Source organism: Dreissena polymorpha, chromosome 2, assembly GCF_020536995.1.
Source record: "Dreissena polymorpha isolate Duluth1 chromosome 2, UMN_Dpol_1.0, whole genome shotgun sequence".
Classification (NCBI taxonomy): Eukaryota; Metazoa; Mollusca; class Bivalvia; order Myida; family Dreissenidae; genus Dreissena; species Dreissena polymorpha.
The window spans coordinates 15591270-15610327 of record NC_068356.1 but is presented as its reverse complement, the minus strand read 5'-3'; the positions used below and the strand labels follow the sequence as shown (position 1 = coordinate 15610327).

At 35.6% G+C, this 19058-nt stretch overlaps 1 long non-coding RNA gene across 1 annotated transcript; it reads left to right on the top strand.

The window, feature by feature from the left end:
* The first annotated feature begins 5389 nt into the window (after positions 1-5389).
* LOC127865995 (uncharacterized) lies at positions 5390-15517 on the top strand. The gene is made up of 2 exons (XR_008042839.1): positions 5390-5604; positions 13468-15517. It is a non-coding gene; the product is annotated as an uncharacterized LOC127865995 (long non-coding RNA).
* Positions 15518-19058: the final 3541 nt, after the last annotated feature.

The window sequence follows — 19058 nt, the reverse complement described above, 5'->3', positions numbered from 1 at the left end:
GATCTTAAGAACGCTCACACAGTGGGGGTCGAACCCGTGACCTCCCGATCGCGAGGCGGACACCATATTCATTACACCACGGCGACCTATAACAGTTTAAAAGCGCTAATATTTGCATGTGGCATATGTATACAAGAACTGACTAACAAAATGGAGTCTTTTTGATGATTTTCGTCAAGGATTAGCGTGTATTTTTACTCGTTGAGCAACTTTATATTTATATTTCTTAAAAGTGAACACCTTCTTTCGGCTCTGCGGGGTTTGAGCTTCCCACGGTTTTGTTTAAAGGGGCCTTTTCGTAGATTTTGGCATGTATTTAAGTTTGCCATTAAATGCTTTATATTGATAAATGTAAACATTGGATCTTAAAAGCTCCAATAAAAAAAATACAGAAAAAAGTAACCTCATCTGGGCTCGAACCACAAAAGTCTAACGCTTATACCACTCGGCCATCCGTGCTGATACAGTAATAGATATTGTATACTTAATATAAGCAATCCTCGTAGTATCACAATATATAACGACAACAACAGAACTCTCCAAATTATTCAATCGATTCGCGTTGCAACGCTTTATTATTTTCAGTTTTAAAAGGGGCCTTTTTTTTTAGATTTTGGCTTGTTTTGAAGTTTGTCATTAAATGCTTTATATTGATAAATGTTAACATTGGATCTAAAAAGCTCAAGTAAAAAATCAAGAATAAAAATTTAAAAAGAAGTAAAAAAAGTTACCCTCAGCAGGGCTCGAACCACTGACGCCTGGAGTCCTTGAGTAAAAGGTCATCCATTTAGACCACTCGGCCATCCTTCCTCATTAAATGAAGGATGTATTTTTAGCTGTGAGCGTTAGCTCACGACTAATGGTTGTGAGCGATAGCTCACGACTAATGAAGAGAGGCAGTTGTGCAAGTCAGTCTGCTTAAGCTACGCTAGGAACGATAACTGCTGTTAACTACGCTAGGAACGGTTACCACTGCCTGTTTATACTTCACTGGTACACTGCAGGGCTACCGTAGGATGTATACACTAAACTATTTAATGCTTGTGTTGTCCCTGTTATAGCATATGGCGCCTCTATATGGGGAGTAAAGTCTTTTCTTGCATCAACGCAATTCATTATAGGGCAATGAGGTTCTTCCTGGGCACGGGCAAGTGCACACCGAATACAGCTGTACAGGGTGAAATGGCTTGGAAGCCAATTGTAAACGAATAATGGAAGATGATATGTAACCATTGGTATAGATGTTTAAATTATAGTGAAAACAGAGTAAACCATAAGATATTTATATGGTCTTTATAAAAGGGCAATGCTAGATGTAAAAATTGGTGCAAAACTATTGCAGATAAGCTAAAAAGTTTCGGTTTAGAAGGCTATTTACAGCTGCCATTCTCGCATAGAAAGATTCTGCAAGATGTGTCTGAAATTATAATGCGAACCCATATTGAATTTTGGGAAACAGACCTGTCAAGGGTAACAGCTGTAAATGGCCCAGGTAGAAATAAGCTTAGAACATATAGACTATTTAAATCTGATTACTCTGTGGAACATTATTGTAAAATACAAATGCCATACAGTCATATATCAGCACTTGCCAAAATCAGGTGTGGAGTGGCTCCACTAAGAATTGAAACTGGACGATATGAAAACGTAGCACCTGATGAAAGAAAAAGTCCTTTTTGTGTAAATACGGTAGAAACTGAGATGCATGTAATACTTTATTGCCACTTGTATAGTTTGAGAAATACTGTTTGAAAAAGCGGCCTCCATATGTGATACTTTTCTAACTTTAAATGACATAAATAAGATGAAATTCCTTTTCACACACCCAGATATGGTTAGGTTAATAGCAAAACCTGTTTTAATATACTGAAACTTAGAAATAACAAATTGTACAGTAAAAATAATTGTCTATACAATAAATATGAATTTTAAAGAAATGCATGTTTTATATGCAATGTAATTCTTAGTGTTTATAAACGTTCTCTGTACTTTTATCTATGCTGGAAACCACTTTGTAATCTGTTTGCCTCTTATCTGATTAGAGGTGATACATGTTTTAGACTTTTTTACCTAAGCATGTCTAGTGCTCCATTCACAACATTGTCAAATTTTATCTAAAGTCATTTTATCCTGTTTTTAGACAGTTATCCTTCATTAATGTGTGTGTCAAAATTTTGTAGTTGGATGGATGTCATGATTAGCAAGACAATTCCAGTCTTTTCTTTACGTGTAGACATGTAAAAAGAATGGCGTGTGTATGCACTGATGTTTGCGAGCTTTGTCAATCAAATTTGAATAGCCACACCAAGATAAGGATCCATACCGGCTAACATTCTAAAAGATATGGTATGACTGCAGGGGTTCTATGGTTTGTTTGACAGTGCTCGGAAGCATTACCATAGTCACTTATAGTTCTTAAAGAACGGTCATGTACATGATGTTTATATTCTTACTGTGTTGATTTTATATGTAGATATATGAATGTGACTAAAATAAACTAATAAACCAAACTGCAGCAGACAGCCTGTATGTAAACAATAGATTTAAGAGCTTTGCGACGATATTGGCCAGTCTAGTGTTTATAACAGCTTGTGCGACGACATTGGCCAGTTTATCATTGAAATATGTACATATAATTGGCTGCTTTCAGGGAAAACGGCTGCATTAAAATTCTGTCATCTGGGCAAAATTGTTGCTCAATAATTTAAAGAAAATAGATAACGTATTAGATACACATAACACAACATGTACATGATATTAGGCTTATTATTCTTTAGCAAGGCAACCAAAATTCTGAAGACGGTTGCCAGTGCAGCAACAAATTGTGAAAAAAGAGACATATTGTTGTTATTTTGTCTAAGTAATCTCTATAACATAAATATGAGGATAAACAGTGCACACACATCTCGACCTTTGCTTTAAGACACACTCTTTATAAATTTGAATGGGTTGTGTTCATTTCAAACTTGCGATATAAAAAGCTATAACATAATTTTGTAAAATGAATTGAGTCTAAGATTATGCAATAGCGAACAACTTCAATGCCTTCAGCGCTTTGATATACATTTGTACTTTGTATTAGCAATCCTCGTAGTTTCACAAAATATAACGACAGCAATAGAACTATCCAAGCAATTCAATCGTTTCGCGTTACAACGCTTTGTTATTTTCAGGTTTTTAAATCGTCAACAGATGCATATTATGGCTATTTTAGAGCATGGTTAATGTTCAGTATTACTGTTTTCTCACAAATATCATAACTAAAAAGTAAATATGCGAATCTGAAACAACTTTTGTCAATGTTGTCAATTTACCAAAACGTGAAAAGGCCCATTTAAATCATCAACAGATGTATATAATGGATATTTTAGATGATGTTAAATGTTCAGTTAAATTGTTTTCTCACAAATATCATACGTGTCATAACTGCATCGAAAATTTGCGGATCTGAAACAATTTGGTTTAATTTTGTCAGTTCACCAAAACGTGTAAAAGCCCCTTTAAAGATCGTAGACATCGGAATAAAAAAGTTATTGGAGGAAAACCGTCCACACGTGCTTTGTTTACTTACGTGATCTCCGAGTAATTTAATTTTCTAATCTCGTTTTCTCTTATAATACACAATATTTGCACATGTGTATTTGCAAAATAAAAATAAAAATATCACGATTATTTTCAAAATCTCGAGTTATTATGCAGCAAATTTGTGGATGTTTTATCTTCAATAACTTTTTTATTCCGACGTCTACGATCTTGAAACAAAAAGCGAAAATCACAACAACGACGCCATTTTGCAAGTAATTTCCATCTAAACTCACTTAAATCTCAGCTCCAGAAGAGAAGAAATAAAAAGAGAAAAAACTGTAAAAGTCGAGAAAACAAAATATTAAAGTCGAGAAGATAAAATATAAAAGTCGAGAAAATAAAATATAAAAGTCGGGAAAACAAATTATCAAGTCGGGAAAACAAAATCGTTTACTGCACCGCTCTTTTATTTCGTTTTGCACTCCAGCGGTAAGTAAGTTTGTAAGTAATTTGTAAATTTGACGCCAATTTGAAGACTGAAAATCTTATATGTAATAAGCGATTTTGCCACAAACGCATGGTCGTTTACTCGGTTCGGAAATTTTTATTACAGACATACACTAATTAATTAGTAGTTGTCATGGTTGGATTTCTAATGCCGTTTGCGCTAACAAAGAACCTGATACTACATGTATAAATAGATGGTAACGTCCCGAATAAATAACTGGATTTTTGTAATACCTTTTCTTTGCGAAATTGAAACCGTTCTATTTTTATTTTATTTTATTTTTAACAAGTGTTAGATTATAATCTGAAAAACTGACCATTTTTGTTTGTAGCATAGCATAAAGGATGCAATCGGGAAATCCCCGCTATTTCTGTTGATGTGTTCAAACGACACATGGGCGCATTTTTAGTTTAGCAACTTACACGAGTTTTAGTGTCTGTATCGGCTTTGTGCTTAGAGTAAGCAAAGACCTATAGATATAGGTCTTTGGAGTAAGAAGCGGTCAAATTGTCGAAATGTCAAAATTGGAGCATAATTTAGTTTTAATGCAAGCTCGCAAAAAAATATTTAGGTCTTCAAAAGAAAAATCGCGATTTGAAACAAGGCAAAATGCGACATAAAAATAATATGCTGATGTATTTTTTTTATCGGCAAACACTGTCATACATGCGTACTTTTCGATTCGCTGTCCCAATATCTGCAGTGAAAAACAGAATGACTCACAACTTTTTTATCTGCAAGTTTTTTTCACAAAACACGTCTTTTGGGGTTAACATTCTCGAAGTAGGGTCTCCGATAAGATTATTGACTACGTTCGGACTCATGTAAATGTATGTGCAGTAAATGCAGATAATTGTTCAGAAAAAAAAAACATCCGCGACATAAATAATACATCTTTGATTTAATATACGTTCATATCCAACAACAAAAACTAATAAACATCAATGCCGTACATATATCTTTAAAATATATGTATTGTCATTAAAAAAAGTTTTAGGCCGACGAAGGCCTACAGACAGCTACGCCAGAGGCGAGATGTATTTTATTGTGACCATAGAGACCCGTCACAAAAAATAACAAAAAAACAACAACATCTATATGATATATAATATAGAGACTTTTATATATCATATATAAATAAATTTGTGTGACGGGTCCTTATGATTGTGACAAAGAGTTGTATTCTTTGATGACACGCGCAATAAGAACACTTGTAGTCTACGTTTCTTTCTCTTTTTTTTGTTAATAATCTATTCCATTTTGATGCAATATCAAAAATCCCCGAAATGAAATTAGTTCGTCGTGTTTCCCAAGTATGAGCATTAGTTCTAAATATGGACATTGTCTAAGTCACCAAGCGTGACGTACTATGTAGGGTTGCCCCCCTTTACTTCGAACAAAGGACAAAGTACAGAAAAGTTTACTTAGTTGTAAACAAGGTTGACACTCGGACGTGTATGGCGGATGTTCTCGGGTTTTAACAATTGATTTGTTTATTTTATCGTGTATTTGAAGGATTAGAGTGAGTTTTTTTAAGAAAAAAGGCCTAACATTTTTTTATCGTATATCTGGTGAGTTTATATTCTATTTCGTCAGACCTTTACATGTAGCCCAATAGATTATTAGAAATGTAGATATTTCACCTATAAATGTGGGTTTTGCCTTTGTGTTTGGTTGGTTTCGTTACGTAACACGAGGAAATTTATCTTAAAAACACAGTTGTGAAAGAAGTCATAGCTTGTGTATGACTTTATTATGTGTGACACATGTACAATGAAACCACTGTTGTTGAAAGAAGATGGGGGGGGGGGAATACTTATAAATTACCAGTCCTTGAAGTACCCACAACCTATGCCATACAGTAGATATGTATTGTTTATACAATATACAATTGTCCATGAGCATACAGCACATAACTGTTATAACAAACGAGTGGTCAAGTGACAAGTAAATTGTTTAAAATCGAGTACATGCTCATAAACAAACATAAAATAAGCGATAGGTCTATCCTGGTTATCATGATAAATCTACAGAGATTTGTTGTGTACTAATGTTTAATTGTAGAAATAAAAAGTTATTCTTGGGGTATGTGGTTACAGCAGTCCTAATAAATGAGACTCAAGCTCGATTAAAAGTTTTGTCCCTGGGGAATGTTTGCTAATTACTTATTTTCAAATCGCAAAACACACCAGATTAACAAAAACAGTTTGGGGTTTTATTGTAAATATTTGACAATAAACAGTTGCAAATGTAACAAACCTGTACTTGCACGAGATTCCACAACAGCCACTAGTCAGGATGGCCCATGTCGGCGAGGAACCAAATCATTATTGCTTCTGATCCTTGTTGTGGGGCATAACTCTCTGGAATAATATTGCCGTTGGCAAACATTAGCTTGGTATTTTCAACCAGGAGCTCTTCTAAAGCAGTGTTAGTGGTATTCGTATTGTGTACCTGGGCCCAGTCGAACCACTCCTTCATACTGTACTCTTATGTCTGCGTTATTCAAACAGTACACATACCCGGTATATCTACATGTTCATCTAACATGACAGGTTTATTAATGTACACACAACGACAAAGAAAATATGCTCTGACCGTATCATATATCATCGCGAACCACGTTCATTCTAGCCGTTTATTTAGCTTCTACGTGTGAAATTATAAACTTATCGTATTGGAAGCCGATGTGTTGTAACACGACTGCTTTGCATGACTATATAGCTCATTGCTGGTATTTTAACTTGGCTTACATAAATTCAATTCAAACCCCATCTCGCCGATAAAGCCGTAGTCAGCAATTGCATTAACAAGGACGCGTGTTTTGTTACCTTAGTCGGAGAAAATGACATTTTGACAGCACATTGTGTTTCGCCTCGATAACTGTGTATTTATTACAGGTATATATGTAGTGATATAAGTATAATTATGCACAGAATACCGTGTGCATGCATACATAGTCCCAGATTTTACTGATATTGCTTACGCTGATGATAGACGCCTTGAGGAGGCTGCTCGGCAGCCCAGATGGGACCACAGGCGAAGATGAGATGAGATTAGGATTTGTTCGGAAGGGTAAAACCTATTTACTAAAAGGTTAATGAGCAATTATTATGCAGAAAGAAACTCTATGTATGGGTCTGCTGATAACAAGTCAGGAAGTGACGATACTTTTATTTACATTTAATTTAGAATTCATGAACGTTAATAGTATCATCGTCTAAATTTTTATGAATAGTCTATACACGAAAAGATAATTTTAATGAAAAACATGCAGAATATTCGTGTGTGGTTTAAAAAATAAATAAAAAAATGTCTTTGCGAATCGCGATTAAAATTTACGGTGAATATTATCACATATACGTACTGTGACTCCTTATCAGACATGTATCAAAATTTAATAATAACATTAACACATATCGACTTTAATTTTGAATGTAATGCACAAAACGGACATTATTTCTGTGAACCTTAACCCACTGTGTGATATATTCTACTTATCGATGCAATTTTGCATCTCACACTCGTTGGTTTGCATAAAGCCTAGATAATTTAAAAAAAGGGTTCGTGTCGTTATCTGACACTTATTCGTGATTAGATTTAATCAAACTTCGTAGAAGACAAATAAGGGCTGATAACGTTTCCTATAAATTAAATACTACATTATTTTATCAAAATTGATCATCAATTGATAAACAGTAACTTTCGAAAGATTATAGATTGCTCTGCCCTTTTCGGATGTAATTCTTTTGAAATATGTATTGCATACATTGTATTGACATTTTGTTTCGCTGTTGAACTGTGGCGCAGATGTTTAATGTACTTTTGTTGATACTTTCACTCGGATTTTTGACACGTTTTAACAAATTGAAATATTGTTAAAATTGTCGGTTAGATAGTTTTCATGAGGAAACGTTTTTGTACATATAATTTTCTGTGATACTATAGTTGTCCATAAGGGTGGGATATTTTCTATGTCAGATGGGATGCTTTATATCAGGAACGGACCGAGATTATGTGGCCATTGATCGTTTACGTTGTTTTTTTAAATTCAAACTCTTGAAACATGACCCGTCAGACATATTGCAAACAAGAGATAGCAATCCTGTGATAAACACCAACCAGCTGTTAGTTTACTGTTAAATGTATTAGCATTGTCGACTGGATCGATATCCCTACATCGCATATAAACCTACATTATTATTTTAGAATGCATCATCTCCCGCCATGGTATACGTGCACAAATATGAATTAATAAGAATTCAGTTTGAAATTGATAATAAGGCATAAGGTTGGTTTGAAAATTAATGAGCAGCGCTCTGTGGAAACAGGGCTTAATATATTTGCTTAAATAATCTTTCCAGATTAGCCTGCGAAGTCCGAACAGGCTAATCAGGGACGACTCTGCTTTAATCGATTTTTAGCACACCTGATTGCTCAGGTGAGCTTTTCTTACCGGTCTTTGTCCGTCGTACGCCCGTCCGTCCGTCCGTTAACATTTGCTCGTAAACACTCTAGAGGCCACATTTCTTGTCCCATCTTCATCAAACTTGGTCAGAAGCTTTGCCCCAATAAAATCTCGGCCTAGTTCAAAACTGGGTTGTGCTGGGTCAAAAACTAGGTCACTAGGTCAAAAAAAAGAAAAACCTTTTAAACACTGTAGAAGTCACATTTAATGTTCAATCTTATGTAACTTTGTAAAAAAGTTTGTCTTAATGATATATGATATCTTGATTGAGTTCAAAAGTGGTTCCGGTTTGTTGAAAAACATGGCCGCCAGTGGGCGGGACAGTTTTCCTTATTTGGCTATAGAGAAACCTTGTAAACACTCTAGAAGTCACAATTTTCGCCCAATCATCATGAAAGGTGGTCAAAACATTGGTTTTATTGATATCTCGGACGAGTTCGAAAATGATCCAGATCGGTGAAAAAACATGGCCGCTAGTGGGCGGGGCATTTTTTCTGTATATGTCTATACACGTAGCACTTGGCAGTTTTCCCTATTTGGCTATATAGAAACCTTGTAAACACCCTAGAAGTCACAATTTTTGCACAATCATCATGAAAGTTGGTCAAAACATTGGTTTTATTGATATCTTGGACGAGTTCGACAATGGTTCGGATCGGTGTAAAAACATGGCCGCCAGTGGGCGGGGCATTTTCTCTATATGAATATAGTTAACACTCTAGAAGTCACATTTTTGGCCCAATTTTCATGAAATTTGGTCAGAACATTTGTTTCTTTGATACAAAAGTTGAGTTCAAAAATGGTTTCGGTCAAACCTTGTGATCGAACACTATGGAAGTCACATTTTTATGCCCCCCTTCGAAGAAGAGGGGGTATATTGTTTTGCTCATGTCGATCCGTATGTCTGTCCACCAGATGGTTTCCGAATGATAAGTCAAGAACGCTTAGGCCTAGGATCATGAAACTTCATAGGTACATTTATCACGACTTGCAGATGACCCCTATTGATTTTGAGGTCACTAGGTCAAATGTGAAGGTCACGGTGACCCAAAATAGTAAAATGGTTTCCGGATGATAACTCAAGAACGCTTACGCCTAGGATCATGAAACTTCATTGGTACATTGATCATGACTCGCAGATGACCCCTATTGATTTTCAGGTCATTAGGTCAAAGGTCAAGGTCACGGTGACTCAACTTAGAAAAATGGTTTCTGGATGATAACTCAAGAACGCTTAGGTCTAGGATCATGAAACTTCATAGGTACATTAATCGTGACGCATAGATGACCCCTATTGATTTTCAGGTCACTAGATCAAAGGTCAAGGTCACGGTGACCCGAAACAGTAAAATGGTTTCTGGATGAAAGCTCAAGAACGCTTATGCCTAAGATGATGAAAGTTCATAGGTACATTTATCATTACTTGCAGATGACCCCTGTTGATTTTCAGGTCACTAGGTCAAAGGTCAAGGTCAAGGTGACCCGAAATAGTAAAATGGTTTCCGGATGATAACTCAAGAACGCTTATGCTTAGCATCATGAAACTTCATAGATACATTGATTATGACTTGCAGATGACCCCTATTGATTTTCAGGTCACTAGGTCAAAGGTCAAGGTCACGGTGACTCAACTTAGAAAAATGGTTTCCGGATGATAACTCAAGAACGCTTACGCCTAGGATAATGAAACTTCATAGGTACATTGAGGTGACCCAAAATAGTAAAATTGTTTTACTCAAGAACGCTTATGCCTAGGATGATGAAACTTCATAGGTACATTGATCATGACTCGCAGATGACCCCTATTGATTTTCAGGTCACTAGGTCAAAGGTCGCGGTCACGATGTTTCAACTTAGAAAAATGGTTTCCAGATGATAACTCAAGAAGGCCTATGCCTAGGATCATGAAACTTCATAGACACATTGATCATGACTTGCAGATGACCCGTATTGACTTTCAGGGGACAAGGTCATGGTCACGGTTACTTGACACAGTAAAATGGTTTTTGGATGATAACGCAAGAAAGCTTACGCCTAGGATCATGATACAATATAATGGTCAAGTTGATAGAATTTTCTTATTAAATCAATCAAAAATTGAATTTATCATGTAGATGTTTTGAACATCTTATAACTTTGTTATCCATCTGACATGTGTGCATTATAATCATTGCATCTTTGTGGTTTAAATTTTTTGTTTGTTTTGGAAATTAAACACAAAACACTAAAGTGGCCTGACCTTGAAACGATGCAAGATGGAATGTAATTCATTTGTTTGTTTTGTAATTTAAAATCTTAACATGTCAACTATGAAAACAGTATACAATTATTATTTTGTTAACAGACTAGGACACTACAGTTCATATGTGCTCTAAAATCTACAAGTTCACAAGAACAAACACACACAACTCAATTTGATATTAACCCATTGATGCCTAACATTGATTATGAGAGAGGGGAAGGAATGAGTCATGCAGAAGGATACACACATTGATTGTTTATGAAGTAAATGCATGGGATCAGGAATAACATTTTGCTGTAATTTGTTGGTGTGTGAGCTCTGGTCCACAGGCTGTGTTTAAAGAAGACATTAACAGCTACTGCTGATAAAGGGTTTTAAAATATACAGCTACACGTACCAAATTTAGGTTTGGAATGTAAATTGCTAACTGTTGGCTACATTGATCATGACTCACCAATGACCCCTATTGATCTTCTCGTCACTAGGTCAAAGGTGACAGTCACAGTGATTCAAAATAAAACATTGGTTTTCAAATGATAACTCAAAAACACTTTCACTTAGGATAAAGAGTGACTTCATAGGTTCATTGATCATGATTATAAAAATACCCCTTTTGAATTTCAAATCACTACATCAAAAATCAACATCACAGTGACTCAAAACAATAAAATTGTTTCTTGATATTTACTGACAATGCTTGCGCCTAGATTCATGATCTTCATAGTTGCATTGATCATGACTGGCAGATGACCAACATAATGTTCAAGTCACTAGGTCAAACGTCTTAATAACAATGACTCAACACTGTAAAATGGTGTCCAGATGACAACTCAAGAAACCAAGGTCAAAAGTCAAAGTCACAATGACTAATATATTCATATTCACACAATGGCTACCATAACAACTGACAGCCCATATGCAGGCATGCATGTCTTACAAACAGCCCAATACATTTGGTAAAAATTTTATGAACACACCTTCTCAGGTGAGCGAACTAGGGCCATCTTGGCCCTCTTGTTTTCTTTAGAAGAAGTCATTCCTAACAAAAATCTTGTCTAGGCGGAAATTGTTGTCCCTGCGGACTTCACAGGCTCATCTGGGACGATATTTAACGCACATGGATTAAGCCCTGTTTTTCGCAGGGAAGCTTATCGTTGGACGTACATGTCGGACAAACGTGAACAATCAAATCAAGGAAGTATTAAATACAACAACATTTTATTACGCACGTGAATGCGCTAAGCTCGGGTTTCCCACAGTCTCATATTTGATAAATTTTAGCACAGAAGTGGTTTTAATCGGTAATTTTTACATACATATACGGTAAAACTATTAAACAGCTTTTTGTAATTTCTTGGGTCAGTATACCCATGTCTCACGTTAAAAGGACGCAATTATTGATAAATAATTACATGAATTACGCAATGTTGACCTCTAGAGTGCAATCATCACTATCAGTTAATTACCAATGCGCAAAGCAGAATAAATTACTGGTCCAGAGATAGGTTTCCTGATAACAATATAACCAATTCAAATTAATCCTTGTTATCGAAGAATTGAACAGCTTAGTTATCCCCAATTACGCAAAATTATCAGCTCTGCGTTTATTGATTCGCGGTCGCAATGTGGATCACATGAGCCGCGTTCTGTGTAAACTGGGCATAACGCATATGCGTAAAGTGTCATCCCATATAAGCCTGTGCAGTCCGCACAGGCTAATCAGGGACGACTCTTTCCACTGTTTTGGTTTTTTTTTTGTTTGAAGGAAGTCCCTCCTTACCGAAAATCAACTTTGGGCGGAAAGTGTCGTCCCTGATTAGCCTGTGCGAACTGCACAGGCTAATCTGGGATGACACTTTACGCACATGCAATAGCCCAGTTTTCCCAAAGCTCGGCTCACATTTTATCAGGGTCAGCTGTTTTCTTTCGTAAGTCATTTACTGCTCTCAGGACACATTATTATTTGTATCAGGGACGAATAGAATCATACTTTGTTTGTATAGGTCCATGTTTGTATGTTTGTGCGCAGACACATTTGTACATCACGGCACTGCAATAAAAGGAAATTTATATAACATCCAATTCGATGCCTGTTTTAACTTTGTAGAAAGTAACTTATGCATTATAATTATGTGGGAATACAACAAAATATCTTGGATCCACATACTAAGTTTAACTCCCTAGTTAGTAATGGAAAGTGTGACAGTAGATTTGGTGATTCTTGATTATATACTGTATGTATTTAATATGACTTAGAGTAACGCCACACATAAATATTGATTATGATATCTTTATGTATATTCTGAATGCTGTCTCGCACGTTTGTATCTTTCTCTTTCAATGTATCTTTACTTTTCATTTCCGAGTGTTCTCCACACGGTGTCTGATGGTGTTAACGAAGGGAGATTGTAAACACAATGCCGGTGTGATAAAACTGGTCTCACTTGCGTCATATGTTGTCAACTTCAGCGATATTTCCTTTGTCTGACAGCAATCGCCGCAAAGCAAACAAACTGAACAAGGAAAGCCATTGAGTTCGAGGAATTAACACATAGGTTTCTAAATAGCACAGCAATACTCTTTGAAAGTCACATTCTTCATTTCGGTCAGTTCAAACAGTTTTTGTTTTTGGAATAATACGATCACTTATGATTTGACAAATATATTTGTATTAGATAAGATATAACAGTTTTCATAGTAGTTCGTTGCGATTTGTCATTTCAGTGGAAAATGCACGGTTGGGAACGAATAACGCGCATGTGCGGCTTAGGTTGCAAGGTGTTCTGGAGTCCATGGGCACAGGGTGACAAACCATACGACGCCGTGCACAAGGATGATGTCGATGACGGTGATGTTAATGAACCGGTGATGGCCGAACCCCAAAAGCCAATGTGGTCGGATATGACGTTCTTGGCTCCTATCGTGAAGAACAAGACCGGAAGTGTCGGTAACATCAGAATGAACGCGTCTTATGACGATATTGCAACAGAAGACTTCTCATCGAAGTCAAACGCAAAAAGAAACAGCGTTGCGATTGTTGAGGACAGCAAGAACTCGTACGAGAAAATAGAACCAAAAAGAAACAGCGCTTACGAAAAAATAGTGCCAAAAAGAAACAGCGCTTTACTTAACGAAACTGTAACCTCACTGTCTAAACATGGTGAAAAAAGAAACAGCAGCGTCGATTTGAACACGAGCGCAATGTCAACAAAAGCTCTTCTGAAAGATTCGCAGCTAGGTGGAAGCACTAGGAGCTTGGCCGACGAAAAGTTGCACGTGATGGAATTGGTAACAACAGTTTAAGAAGCTTTCATTGTGAATACGTTGTGATCGAAATGCGGCCCGCCTCTTTATAAAATGTTTGCATAAAATTACCGTTTATCTATGTGCAAATGCATTGTACGTTTGGTGCTCAGTTAGCATGTACACTATTTCCGCCTGCAGATACTAAATAAGTATTTGCATCCATGATTTACCGTGGTTTGTGAACAATATGATGGAGTGGATCGCCGTTCTGGTTCACTGACGAACAATAGATGTATAAATGCATTGTCATTGTACATATATTACATGCTAATATTTCAAAGTAACCAGATGTTTTCCTATTATTTACAAAAGCAGGGATACATGCTGTGTATACTGATTGAGGAATAGCATAGAACAATCATTGAGTCATTATACATCTTTAACCCATTCATGCCTAGTGGACTCTCCCATTGTTCTAAATTGGATCAATTTATTATCAAAATTAGGGATGTCTGGTATATTTTTTCCTATATTTAGAATATTTCTTACAGAAATTCTTTTAAGCAAACAGCGCAGACCCTGATGAGACGCCGCATCATGCGGCGTCTCATCTGGGTCTACGCTGTTTGTCAAGGATTTTTTTCTAGACGCTAGGCATAAATGGGTTAATCGTTTTGCAATGTTTTTCTTAGTCATTGTTTTTTTCAACAATGTCATTTTAAAAACATACACTTACAGGAATAATTATTTTGTTTTTATCACTTTTATTGTGCAATACTGAACAAATGGACCGTGCTCTGTGAAAAGGGGGTTTAATGAAGACACAGGGACCAGGGACAACACTTTCCGCTTTTATGGTATTTATCGTTTGCAGAAAGTCTCTTCTAAGCAAATATCCAGTTTAGGCGGAAAGTGTCATCAATAATTAGCCTATGTGGACTGCACAGGCTAATCTCGGACGACACTTTACGCACATGCATTAAACCCCCCTTTTCATAGAGCGCAACCCAATAGTACCGAAGGTTCTGCTACTGCTATTTTGCCATTTTAATTTGCCATTGTTTTATTTTTCTTCTGTTTTTGCCACTCACTGTTATTTTTTACTTTTCTTTGAGTAGGGATGACTATACCAGCTTTAAAGTTGTCGTTATATGTATTATATTTAAATGATCAAATTATGTTGCAATATTAATATACAATTTTACCAACAAGAAATAGAAACACTGTCACATTTTCAATACATAACAAACGTTGGAAATTCTTGTAGTTACAAAAAAAACTATTGTTTATAATTAGCGTATCATTTTATGTTTTAATCATTTTTAGCTTTAATGATTGATACAACGATATAATTTGATTTATTTCCAAAATATTTGTATGATATGCTGTGATGAATACCAATTCTTGTATTTAATCAGATACATTTCTTCTTATCGTCCTTATGCTATAAATGACATATTTTATGTACCAAAAACGTTGCAGTTATAATCATGATCATGTGTCTCTTGAAAATAAAATGTTTGTTAAACTTACGCCTTGAAACCATGCAGACCAGGATAGGAAACCATACCACTATATCAGGATATTCAATGAAAGGTGCGTTTAAACCAATCTCAGCGTCCATTGTTTAAACATACGTTTATGTTTAATTATAAGCTCAATGTTAATAAATAGATGAATTGCTGGTGTGCTATTTAAACCGCGATTTAACTTGAATAAGTTTAATAAAAAAAACAGACTATTTCAACCGAAACTATGGGTGTCTTTACCCGCACCAAACTTACATTGGCGAAACAGTTGATAAGGGAGTAGACTTTGGAATGTCATAACGCAGAAGCACCCACTATTTGAATAGATCCTGGTAGTCGGGACCATCCCTCCATACATTTCGTTATTATCCATATTCGATCGCCGTTGGTTATTTATCGCATACGTTCGGTCCGTAGACAGTTATTTTGATGAAACACATAGGAACGTTCACCTATTATTCATGATTATGTACCAGCTGGACAACTAGCCGCTCGTGATGAATCGTAATTACACTTCATCGATTGGTCGAACACAGTTTAGCCCGAAGAAATTGTAAGCATTTTAAACATTTATCATGTATGTCATGTATATATGTAAACCACGTTTTTCGTTTAAATACTCCAACGATCAATTATGGGTCAGGGAGGGATACAGTGTTTATCTTGGGCACGAACGTTTGTACTTTTCATGACATTATGGTGGTAGAATCCCTTTTAATGTTACCGCTTGATGAAAAAATAACAAAGATAAAATGTGAACAATAGTATGAGTATTACTTATGTCAAGTATTTGAGTAATTCTTCAACATCAGTTGCCATGTATTCTTGGTCAGTCGGTGATATTAAGGTCTTTTGAGACCAAAAGGCAGGAATAAGCTTTATAATTCAAAGGTAGTTCGCACGCACACAAAAATCAATTTAGGAAACTACTTTTTAGGTACGCTTACAACAATCTTTATTCAAAATTCGACTAATAACTAAGTACAACGCTTTACTTTCATATGCGCATGATTAATCGCATATTGACACACGTTTTGAGGACATTGTAATAACAATTACAATATATAATGGCACGAATTAAGTTCAATTGTATTTATACCATATGCAAATAAGCTTAAATACCAGAGTTCACCGAGTTTCGAAAAACAGCATTAGTGATCGGTAGAAACAAAACACGTAAAATTGAAAAGGATATGTGGCGCATTGTTCATTATTAACATAGTTATTTAAAGTAACAAAAATAATCAAAATCAACGAATTGTTCGCAAATTCTTAGCAATAGCCAAAATGTCAACGCTAGATGTGGTATGGTATCATAGATTTAACGAGATACAAAATGCTCGTTTTAATACTTTGTGGTTAAATATATTCCATTTAAATCTCCCGCAACGATATCAATGCATTATACAGGGGCGTAGGTAATGGGCAGGCTGCCGCCTCCCCAGTATTTCGGCTAGTCGTCGTTATATAAATAAAAGTAAAATTCCCAAAAATCGCCGCCCCCAAACCAGCATTTTTGTAATCACGAGCCGTCAGTGCAGAAGCCATGTTTCCCCTCTCCGTCTGCTCCGATGTTGCCAATAGTGATGTGTCAATATCCCTTGTTAGATGTCATAAACCAGGGGCCCGTGTAAATGGCATTACGTTAATTGTTTTATTGTTCTTTCATGTGATTGCACTGTCGGTGTTTTGATTAAGGACAGGCTTTTGTTTTGATTTTAATTGATCGCTTTAATTCAAAGGTAACTGCCACTTAAAACAATTTTGAGTAAATATACGCGTGAAAAAAAAACATTAATTTGATTGAACATTTTTTTGTATAATAGTTATTATTTGATTATAAATCATTGAAACAATACCATATATTTTTTATGTAATTGTTTAATGTTCAAAATGAGTATTTTTATCGGCCTCGAAATTTTGCTTTAACTTAGCGTACATTCGGGAAGAAACAGCCAGAACAGCGTTCATTCCAATCTAGTTGGTTTGATTCGTTCACATGGCTCCACTACGATGAGGTATGTATATTAGTTATAAATTTTAATTTGCGACCGTTCTTACCTTTTATGAACCTAACGTCGATCTAAATACGAACGAAATTTAGAAGAAAAAAAAACATACAAATAATACTCGTATTGTTGCTTTATAATGTTTTTTTTAATATCAGTAATATTTAACACAAAATGTATTACATTATCAATGTTATTCTGTTCAGAGCCAGGACCTTGCGTCCGCCTCCCCAATATTTGGATGTTATCTACGCCCCTGTCATACCACACTCGAACACTAACATGATACATGAACATGTGTTGAATATATTGTCCCACACAAAAAAGCAAAAGAATTTTGTATCTTGTTAAATCTATGTTACCAGACCACATCTAGCGTTTAAATTTTGTCTATTGTTATAAGGGACATTGATTTTATATGCGTTATCCTTATTTTTCGAAATAATGTACGAAATATTAGTTGATTTTGAGTGTTCATGAGCTTTTAAAGGGGCCTTTTCACATATTTTGGCATGTATTGATTGTCATTAAATGCTTTATATTGATAAATGTAAATATTGGATATAAAAAGCTCCATTAAAAAAAAAAAGAATAAAATTTAAAAAAGAAAAAAGGTAACCGTCAACAGGGCTGGAGCCAATGACCCCTGGAGTCCTGGAGTAAAAGCCTAACCTAGACCACTCGGCCATCTGTTCTCATACAATGAAGGAGGTACTTTATACTTTATATAAGCAATCCTTGTAGTTTCACATAATATAACGACAACAACAGAACTCTCCAAATTATTCAATCGTTTCGCATTGCAACGCTTTATAATTTTCAGGTTTTTAAATCTTCGAAAGAATGGCTATTTTAGAGTATGGTAAATGTTCAGTATTACTGTTTCCTCACACATATCATAACTAAAACGAAAATTTGCGAATATAAAATAACTTTTTTTTTATTTTCTCAATTTACCAAAACGTGAAAAAGCCCCTTTAAGACTGGACGCGCATATTAATAATTTCCGGACATGTTCACAACTTATATTTTTGTAAAACTGACGTGAGACCTCAAAAATGACTTCACAGAATCACTGAGTGAGGTCATACAGTAGCATAGCTTCATATGAAACGAACATTCCCATACAACACATTTAGACAAAGTGGGTCAAGTTTACGGGGACGAATGTGTGTGTATGGGGGGGGGGGGGGCGTTACATGCATGCACACATACATACATCAGATAATTTAATAAAACAATGTTTTAGTTGCTCGGTAAAAAGAACACGATGCACGAAGGGTTTTACCAACTTAAAGGAGAAATGACCCGTACAGGATTGTCTAAGTAAATAGGTACTTTGTAAGAATTATCTCCCTGAAAACACTTGACCACGCAGCTTTACTAAAGGAATGTGAAGTGCAAGTTTGTATTTGTTCTTAGCTGCAAATAATAATGATGATGAGGATGAATATGGTGATAGATGAGCGAGTAGGATAATCAATATTATTTAATGCCAGTGGTGCACGTTAGTAGGTTGGTCTGTAGGACA